The sequence below is a fragment of the Capra hircus genome, chromosome 26 (genome assembly GCF_001704415.2).
Source record: "Capra hircus breed San Clemente chromosome 26, ASM170441v1, whole genome shotgun sequence".
Taxonomy (NCBI): domain Eukaryota; kingdom Metazoa; phylum Chordata; class Mammalia; order Artiodactyla; family Bovidae; genus Capra; species Capra hircus.
In genome coordinates this window covers 20,960,959-20,971,249 of record NC_030833.1, presented here as the reverse complement: position 1 = coordinate 20,971,249, position 10,291 = coordinate 20,960,959, and the positions used below count along the sequence as shown (strand labels likewise).

The 10,291-nt window shown below is 52.3% G+C and overlaps 1 long non-coding RNA gene across 2 annotated transcripts; it reads right to left on the bottom strand.

Moving 5' to 3' along the window:
* On the bottom strand, positions 5,942 to 9,769 carry LOC102173912. Of its 2 annotated transcripts, none has more exons than XR_311128.3 (3): positions 9,684 to 9,769; positions 6,434 to 6,489; positions 5,942 to 6,101 (listed from the first exon to the last, which is right to left on the bottom strand). It is a non-coding gene; the product is annotated as an uncharacterized LOC102173912 (long non-coding RNA). The 2 variants fall into 2 exon arrangements; XR_001297330.2 differs by lacking the exon at positions 9,684 to 9,769 and adding an exon at positions 6,859 to 7,072.

Below are 10,291 nucleotides of genomic sequence, written 5' to 3'. Positions count from 1 at the left end.
GGGAGCCTGATGGGCTGCTGTCTATGGGGTTGCACAGAATCGGACACAACTGAAGCGACTTAGCAGCAGCAGCAGCAGCAGCAGTCTAGCTCTAGGGGCTTCCCAGGTGGCACTTGTGGTAAAGAACTCGTCTGCCAATGCAGGAGACATAAGAGACACAGGTTCAATCCCTGGGTGGGGAAGATGCCCCTGGAGGAGGGCATGGCAACCTACTCCAGTATTCTTGCCTGGAGAATCCCATGTAGCTCTCCAGGCTCCGGTCCATTGGGTCATAAGGAGTCAGACATGACTGAAGCAACTTAGAATGCACACATGCAGCCTGTCTAGCTCCGGAGTCCTCGTTCCTGGCCTTGGGCATCTGTGGCGAGGATGCGAGGACCACATCCCCCTTGCTTTCCCGACCTTCCCTGCCAGCCCCTGGGATTTGCGAGCTGATGAGCATGGGTGTCCTCTGCTCCTTTTCTTCCCATGAGGATGCCTTTGCTCTGCTTCCCTCCTCCTCACTCCCCACCCCCGCTGCTCTGTCCAATTTTTCGCCCTCTCAAGGCTATGTTCAGCCCACTTCCCTGACTCCTCCGCCCTCCAGCCTCACTCACCCACGTCTCCTGTGACTTTCCTTCAGGCCTTTTCTGGTGTTCTTGCCCACAGTTTGCATTGGCTTCCCTCTGTGGGGTCCAAGTAGAATCTATCTCCCCTATTCTGCGAAGGCAAAAGGAGAGCATGTTGCAATCTCCCTCACTCATCTCCCATCACAACCCATCGCCAGAGGGAGCAGGGAGAACAGAGGGAGCTGGTGAAACTAGACCAACAGGAAGAACCACTGGAGAGGAGGGTGAGGGCTTCTCGGAGGAGGTGGACTTGCACAAACGCATCAGGCCCTGCAAGGAGTGAAGGGAAGGTGCTGGGGATTGGCCTGCTGCTGCTGCTCCATCACCGCTCTTCATCAAACTCCTGGCACCCTTCTCCTCATTCCTGTCCTGGGGCATTTGTGGCAGAAATGCTTTTCCCAAGGTGCTGGCGAGACCGATTGTTCAAGAGTAACCTCTTCAAGCCTTTCCCTGACTGCTCTCTCTCATGTTGCTAGTTCCTTCTTTTTTTTTCCTCTCTCTCTCCATTGCCCTGTTTTATTTTTCTTTCTGATATTTCTCAGTTCCCAAAGGTCTTTACTTTTTTTCCTTGCTGTTATTTGTGGCTCCCCCCAGATCTTCCTTCTTCACCTCTGAATTCCAGCAGTTTGGGCAGCCCTGGCACATAGTAAGTCATTAATAAATATTTATTGAATGAAGAATAAATGAAGAGCCAAATGTTGTTTGCTGTGGACCAACACAATAGGCCTGTGGTTCTCCCACCCTCTTTGGTTGGAAAAGTCCACTTGGGCCCACATGTGGCTGCAACACAAGACCTCCCCCAGAAGAATGCCTTTGCCAAGACCCCAGTGAGGCACTGGGGGCCAATGGGGGCAGTCAGGATACAGGGGCTGGGGATAAGGGTTATCTTGGTCCCCAGAGTTTCTAGTGAGATGAGTGTCTTTGGTTTCAGTCCTGAGGCAAATCTTTCATGCGTGTAGGTCATTTTGACCATTGTGGTAGGCAGGATTAGTGTAAAGTAAGTATAACTTTCTTAACCAACCATTTTCTTACTGGACTCTTATACGAGGCCCAAAAGGTCAGTAGGAATCTGTTTTAAAGGAAGATGAAGTAGAGGTTCAAAAATATTAAACTCCTCATCAAACATAGTTCTATGTTCCTGTCTTAGATCAGAGTATCATTGAATGATGTCTGATCATTTCATTTTTATTGGGGGTAAAGGGGGTATTTGTGTAGAAGAGATTCTAAGAATAGGAGGTATCAATACTATTTAACCCTCAATGCTATCTAACCCTCATCAAGCTATTTCTATGTGCCAGACACTTTTCTGAGATAGTTTCATGTAGAAACTGATTGAATCCTGACACTGCCTTGTGAGAAAGGACCAATTGTAATTCTTCATTAACAGATGGAGAAATTGAGACACAGAGAGAGTATGCAACTCACCTATGGACATGCAGCTAAGTAGCGGATGTGATAGCAATAGTATGTGTCTGCAAATACACCATTTGTTTCCCACCCTCTTCCAATGAGGCTGAGACTTGTTCTAGCCAATGAAATATGAGCAGAAGAGACATCTGTCATGCCCAAAGGGAGGCCAGTGAAAAGCCCAGGCATGAGTCTCCAGTCTTTCCTTTTCCCTGACATGAAACAGTGGCGATGTGCCGATGGCACCTTCAACCACTTGGATCCCTAAGTCACTGTGTGGAGCAGAGTATCCCACTGCCCTACATGGAACACGCAGCCTGGGAAGAAATAAATTTGCATTACGTCAACCACAGAAATCTGGGGGGTTGTCTATCACCATGCATCTCCTAGTCAGTCAGTAGCGGATCAAGGCTCAACCAGTTCAGTCTCAACTGAATTCTAAGGCTCAACCCTTAAAGTATCTTGGTATGAATCTTACCTAGTAACGGCCACCAAAATCCCCAGAACAAATCCGTCACTTCTCTCCTTCCCCTGCACACCACAAATTTGGAGAGGACATAGCTGATGGAACCACTTTGTGTATTAAAACCCTTATTAGTAACACCACTGTGTCCATTTGGTCCAGTGGAGCCCAGGACCAGCCTGGCCAGTGAGAGCACTGAATTCTCCTACCCTCAGTGACTGTGCACAAACTCTGGTTGGTGCAGAGAGGGCAAAACCCAGGGCTTGTGTAGGATTTACCAGGGCAAGAAGCACTCTCTCTTCTGCTCATCCTTAGTGGGTGGAGGTCTGAGCTGATGGCCATTTTGCCACCCCATGGGACCTAGGTGTGAAACCAAGCCCCATGCTGAGTGCTGAGCTGAAAGGTAAGACCCAGTGGTGCCGTCTGAAGCCCTGGACTCAGCTGGGTCTGAGACCAGCTCTACTCAAATGTCTGTGGTTGACCAAAGCAGTTTGAATGGAAATTTTCTGTCACTTGCAACCAAAAGGTTCTGAGTGGGATGTCACTACCCTCTGTGGCTCTGTCGTGCTGAAGAGCACTGTGCGTTCTGGATGGAGGCAGGAGAGATGCCTTGGGACCCGGGAGCAGGGGGCACCGTTAATGGTCAGATTTCTGGAAGAGATGGTGGGCTCAGGCAGAGCAGGGCTGAGGTGCTGGCAGGATGCCTGTGTAGAGGTGCCTGGCAGGTGGGGAAGGAAGAGTGGATGCCAGTCTGAAGGGTGCCAGAGCCTCTGATGCAGATGAGGGAGGCAGCCTCTGAGTGCGTGGGAGGATGTGACCATGGGTGGGGTCAGAAAGAAAGCAGAAAGGAGAATGGAGTCCAGACCTCAGGGAGTGGGACCCTCACCACAACAGAGAAAGAGCTCAGTGCAAGGTGTGTGTGTGGCCTGGGGCTAGCTTCTGAGCGACTCTCACCCTCAGTCTCCTTTTCCAGTTAAATGAGTTCACGGACTCCCTGTGCCATGCTGCGGTGAGGATGGAGGTGGCAGGGCCGGCCCATCTCTGAGTGCCAGAGCTCAGCCCGCCTGTGCTGGTATTAATCAAGTGGGAGAAGAGAGGTAGAGGATACAGCATGGATGTGAAAGGAGAGGCCTGTCCAGGAAGGGTAGCTTTCTTCCTGGTGTACCCCCAAACACGGCTCTCACGGCCTGTTCTGAGACTGCCTGTTGCTACCCGAGTTCCTCAGGTAAGAAGCAAGACCTATTCTCTTTGTATCCCAGAGGCCAGCTGGTACAGGGCTGCCACAGGGTAGGCCCTGGGGGAGTGTCGAGGGCAGGGGGTGGTAGTGGAATGGAAGGAGGACTAGCTCTCCCACTGACCTCTACAGAGGAGGAGAAGGAGAGGCCCAAGGAGAGGCCACGCAATTTGCCTCCTGAGAAGCCACTGGTGGGATTTCCCTGGCCATCCAGCAGTTAAGGGTCTGCCTTCCAATGCAGGGGACACGGGTTTGATCCCTGGTCAGGGAAGTAAGATTCCACATTCTGGGGGCAACTAAGTCCACAGGCTGCAACTACTGAGTCTGAGAGTGTCACACCACAACAAAAGCAAGCAAACAAAAACTTAAAAAAAAAGAAGTCACTGGTGGCTGTTGCAGTGTTGACCTAGGATCTGCAGCCATTCCCTGTGTCCCTGTCCTTCCAAAAGTCACTGCCCGCCAGCAGCAAGTGAAAGGAACTGGGGGACAGGAGAGCCTGTGCCTCTCACTGAGTTTCCCAGGGGCAGCCCAGACTAGTCACCAGCTGGCAGCAAGACTGCTGCCCCCTCAATGTGGTGGGGGCTCTAATCTCAGCCGCTGGAGGAATCTGACACCTTGGACCCCCTTTCATCTCTTCCAGGGCAGTCCAGCAGGCAAAGATGCTCCAAACAGCAGCTGGGTTGGTCCCCAGGAGGGCCATGCTTGTATCAGTGATAGTGGTAGCAAGGCCAGCCCCCAGGAAACCTGGATCTTGATTTCTTGAGTGATGTGGGAGGGTTAATCTGATGTGGGCTGGGGCAGAGATGCCTAAGAGAACCCTCTGCTCCTAGGAGAACCCTCCGCTCCTCAGTCCCTACGTTGCAAAACTTCGCTGGCCTTGCAGCCCTGCATTCCACCCTTGGAGTTGCTGTGAGTCCTCCTTTAAGATGAAAACACCCCCCAGGGTGGAACACATTGACTGTAGAGAATAAAAAATAGCCCCACAGCTGTGGCCTTGAGACAGGCAGAACAGAACCGGCTGGAAAGGAAGATGCCGAAGAAGTGGAAACAGACCTCAGCATACCTTTCCCTCCTTCACAGTGCTGCCTCCTCACAGTGGGGTGGGGCTGAGCTTCCTGCTGCCTTTCTTCCCTTCCCGACTCCATGCCAGTTTCTGGGTCAGGTGACAGGGACACCTGGTTCACTCAATCGAGTCCCTTGAGATGAGAGTGAGGCAAGATCCGCAGAGCCTGGAAGAGAGCCCCTACCTTGCACCCCTCTTGCCTTCCCCCTTGTAGCCCAATCCTGTCTCAGTGCAGAGGGGAGGCACAGGCCCAGGGACAGGGCTCAGAGGACAGTGGGGGACTTGGGAAAAGCCACCCTTACCTCTGGATCCTCAGTCCCTAACTGGGGAGGGATGATCCTCCAGGGTCTTTTCCAGCTGAGACCATCACAGTCTTCAATGCCACCCATCTCATCATCCTGACTCTTAAGAGGAGATGGTTTCCCATTCTCCCCAATCCCAAGTGATTCCCAGGGGTACTGGAGAGGGGATGAGCATTGTTCCAGGGTGAATCCCATCTCTGGATCTAGGTGAAGTCCAAAAGGCACAGTGAATGCTCTTCACCTGGAGCAGTGGCTCAAAGAATAACAGGAGGTGATTCTGATGCCTCTAGTTAGAGAAACAGTGACCCCAAGAAGAGTCAGTCTAGAATTTGTCGGGGGACTGGGTAAGAAGTAGGGTTTTCCAGGTGGCTCCTGTGGTAAAGAACACACTTGCCAATGCAGGAGACATAAAGAGATGCTGGTTCGATCCCTCGGTCAGGAAGATCCCCTGGAGGAGGGCATGGCAACCCACTCCAGTACTCTTGCCTAGAGAATCCCATGGACAGAGGAGCCTAGCAGGCTACAGTCCATAGGGTTGCAAAGAGTCGAACACGACTGAAGCGACTTAACACGCATGCACACGCGCAGGTAAGGAGTGGGGACAGGGGAGAGGACATCCCAGTGGCCCAGCTGGTGGCGGCAGGTGGGCTTCTACACGGGAAGGAGCTGGGTCAGCTCCAGGGTCAGGAGTCTGGTCCTCCCTCCGAGCTGGGGATGCACATAGTGGGCAGGACGGGGGAGAACCAGCCCATAGTTTTCATAAGCTGTTCAAAGGGATCTGAAACCCCAGAATACCAGAGCCTTTCTTTGAAAAACTTTTATTTCATACAAAATTAATATTTAGATACATTCTCACCAGAAAAGGTCACATCATACCAAAATACAGGGAGCAACAAGGAAAATCCTCCCCTGAGGCCCCCAGTGCTACAGCCCTCCCCAGAAGATGCCACTGTTATCTGCTCAGGGTTTGTCCTTGGTGAACTCAGGCTCTGAGTCTCCTCTCAACGGCGTCCTGGTGTGGTGGCTATTGAAGCAAGAGAAAAAAACAAAAAACAAACAAATAAAAACACATGTTCACACCACATGAAAGCATCCTCTTTTTCTTGGGCCCTCCACACCCCTATCCCAGTCATGCCTACCCTACCTGACTTATACACACTGACAACAGTCTGAACTGAGGAAACTCTCCCCAGATCCTTGACCTGGGCGGCAACCCCTCAGCTCCCAAGCGCTGGGATGCCAGGAGCTGCAACCTCCTTCGACTCCAGGGCAGGCATTCTTTGGCTCCCAGAAAGCCTTCCCTGGAACCCCAGAAAAGGAGGATGGGTATTGGAAGGCAGGTGTGTGCATTTTTACCTTTATCCTGAGTGGGCGTCCAAAGTCTTCACTCTGTCCCAAAGGCCTCCAAATCCCTGAAAAGGATTAAAACCACAGCTGTAAACTGATTGCCTCTTAATGGGGAAGAGTATCTTAGCAAAAACAATTCAATTCTTTCTGGAGTTCTTTCTAATTCACAGTTGCAGGCTCCAGAGTCCTGCCTGGGAATAAGGCAGCCTTCCCCTCCCCTTGAGCTTGGGGCTGGGGGCAGCAGGGAAGAGGGAGGAAAGGAGTGAGAGGGAGGAAGAGTCAGAGATGAGACGAGTGAGCAAGCCAAGCATCGCCCCCGGAAAATCCATGTCCTTCCTAGAACCTCAGAATGTGACCTTATTAGACAAGGCTTTGTAGCGATCTACTATTTATTACTGGAGTGTTGCAGTCATTAAACTAAGATGACATCATACCAGAGTGGGTAGGCCCTTAATCCAATATGACTGGTGTCCTTATATGAAGAGAAGAGACAGTGAGGTCACAGAGGGGACAACACCACGTGATGGTGGAGGCAGAGACTGGAGCGATGCGTCCATGGGCGGCGTCCATGGGACTGCTGGCAGCCACTGGAAGCTCAGAGAGAAAGGCAGGAACAGTCTCAGGAACCAACCTTGCTGGCACCTTGATTTGGGAATTCTAGCTTCCAGAACTGTAGGAGAGCACATTGCTGTGGTTTAAACCACCTAGTTTTCAGTTGTAATGATCGTCCTAGGACCCTAACATGCCAACATAGCGGCGACAAAAAGCAGAGCTCAACAGAGACCCAGAGTCCTCAGCTCTCAGTAACTAAAAGGGCCTCTTGGGGTCAGAGAGTCTGTGCCATGTGCCCCCTCGCTGGGGCTGTGCTCACTCAGGTGTGCAGGCAGCTCTCAGCCTGGAGACATTTCTCCTAATAAGCAGCAAAACCAAACACATGTTCCCGTCCAGGCCCCCGAGTCACCTGCCACTTGGCATTAAGAGGATGTCAGCCCAGTTCCTGGCTGGCAGCGCTGACAGGCGCCCATCTGCTCCGGAAGTGCCTGGCCTGGGTAAACACAGCCACGCTCTGCCTCCCACGGCCAGACCAGCGGGGCCAGGCAGGCTGTGCGGAAGCCCTGGGCCTCAGGCCCCCTCAGGGTCACTCTCTACCCCAACCTGGCCACGGCTGGCTGCCCCTACTGGAATGGCATCCCTGGAAACCGAGAAAGGAAGAACAGGGGCTGGGGGTGGGGGCTCGACACAGGACCCGGCCCACCTCCCAGGTCCCTTCCTCGAATCCCTCCCTGCTGGGCCCAGGGTCACTGCCCCTTCCCACAGGCCCTTCCCTCCCCACTCTCACCCACGTCAAGCCATCTGCCACCCTCGCCCCCCTGGCGGGCACCACAGCCTGTGACTCAGCGCCCAGCCCTGAGGCTGCTCTGTGGGTGGCAGCTCCGGAAACCTTGGTGGGGAGGGAGCCTGGGCTGGAGGGCTGGGGGGAGAAGACATGTGCAGACCCCAGGTGGCCTTTCCCTGAGCACCAACCCCTGACCACACTGCCTTCATCCGGTTCTTAAAGCAGGAACTCTCTAGCAGAGGTGTTTCCTAAAATATAATGGTCTCATTAAAATGCACCTAATTCAGTTTATGTTTTTCCCTCGGGGATCCACCACCTGTTCTTCAAGCCCTGATCCCGGGGCCAAGTTGAGACCTGCTTCTCTAGTGTACTCCACCTTCATCTCATGTGACACCCCCAACCCCTTGCAGCCCCCCGGAATAGAATATTCACCCCACACTCGCCCTTGTGTGGATAAATTCCCACGAAGGTGTTAGAGACTTTATGTCACCTCCCTGCAGACTCGAGCAAAGTGCTTGACCCCAGTGTGTGTCCCAAAGGAACAGTGGTAATGGTGAGACTGGAGGTGTCATTCTGGGGGGTAAGAATGAGGGGCTGGACCTTGCCCAGGGCATCTTGGGAGGGGTCTGCTTCTGAGTCGGGAGCTCTTTACGTGTATGTTGTCTCCCCTCAAAGGGGCTTGGCCCCTGGAACTTGGCTCTGGAGGAAAAACCTGCAGGCTGGGCTTGTTCCACAGCTTGAAGATTGGGATTTGAGGGCCCCGCCCCAACCCCCAGGAGGTGAAGATAGGCCTGAGTCTCCAGCCCCAGGAGACCCGAGTGCCCAGCACACAAGAGCCTGCTTCGGGGATCTGTCTCCACCCACTTCTGCTGAGCCCCCTTCCAGCGGGTCCAGCCTCCCTCAGGGCCTCTTAGAGATTTAGCCGCCTTGCCTCAAAGCTGAAAGGAGGTCTCGGGATTCAGCCCTTCCCCTCCTGACTTAGCGGCCTTCCGGCATCCATCTCGGATTCTCCTACAGAACCAGGGAGTGGTGCCCCATCTTCTCTTCCCAGCCCTGTTCCCTCCCGAACAAACCCACAGCCTCCTTTCATTTCATAGTGGCCGTTTTACTGCTGATAACCGCAAGGAAACAGATCAGGCCGAGCAAAAGTAAAGAATCCTGGAAAACTCCAAGAAACCTCAGACTTGTAGCAGAAAGAGTCTGAATGTATTTAATTCCTGGTGCTGTAGCCACCTGTGAACTTGAACAAGACACCCTGTCTGCACCTTGGTGGCTTCAACTCCAAATGGGGGATAACATGAGTGTCTGCCCCACAGGGTGGCTGTGAAGGTTAAAAGAGGCAGAGGACTGTGAAAATACACAATCTGAGATTGTCGGTCTGGTTCTTTCAAAGTGTACACAGTCTACTAATAGTAAAAATTAATCCCAGTCACATGCATTATTCATTTAGCACTTTCTGTGCTGACACAATGAGTGTCAGACATTGTCTGAGGATGTGCCTCCCATAAGTCTATGTTCTTTTACCCCAGTCTTTCTTCCCACACTTTTTCAAGAGACAGTTCAATGCCTCTAGGGGGGCCCCTCCCTGTCCCTGGGTACTGGGATATTTTCCAGGCCTAACCCTCTCTGGAGGAGAGTCTCCTGGGCACATATGCTGCTTCCCAGAGCAGGAAGGTGGGCAGAAAACGGCCCCAGCTGGAAAATCAGAGTTTGTGTTTCTGCACAACTTCTTCAGAATAATAGACTTATAGGAAAACAAAACAAAACAAACAAACAAAAAACACAGAAAGCTTCACTCAGAGAACAGCAACCTGTTTTGCCCAGGGTTCTCCTGGCCTGTCCCACTTCATAGCTGCAGAAGTTGTGATATTTCTTGAGGCCACACAGCAAGTAAGCAGCAGAGATTCCACCAACATTGAGTACCTGCGACATCACGGCAGGTACTGTATCCAACACGGCAGGTACTGTATCCATCCACTTGGTAAACACCCACGGCTCCCATGCCAGGCTCCAGGGAGGCAGGGACGGGAATGGCATTGACATTCTATGGAGAGGGATCAGACCCACACAAGTCAAAAAGGTCATTGCTGAGACGGATAAATTCTATGAAGCAAATAAATCTGGGTGCCAGATGGAGTGGTGGGTGGATTTCGGGGAGGAGTCGCTCTCTATCTACTGTAGTCAAGGAGGCCTCTGAAAAGTGACATTTTTTGACATTTTGAAAAGATGAGACACAGGTATGTGAAGAGCGGGAGGAAGAAGCATTCAGCTGAAAAGAATGGCAGGTGCAAAGGCCCTGGGGCAGGAACGTGCTTGGGCTCTTCCAGGAACACAAAGGCCAGAGTGGCTGAAGCAGTGAGAGAGAGGGGCCAGTCAGGGAGGTGAGGAGGAGAAGGAGTCAAGGAAGGCCCCACAGCCGTGGAAATGAGCCTGAATTTTATTCTGATGGAAACAGAAAGCCATAGGAAGCTTTCTAAGCAGAACAATGACAGTTGTGATGTGTCATTTACAAAGTACACTCAGGAAGCTGT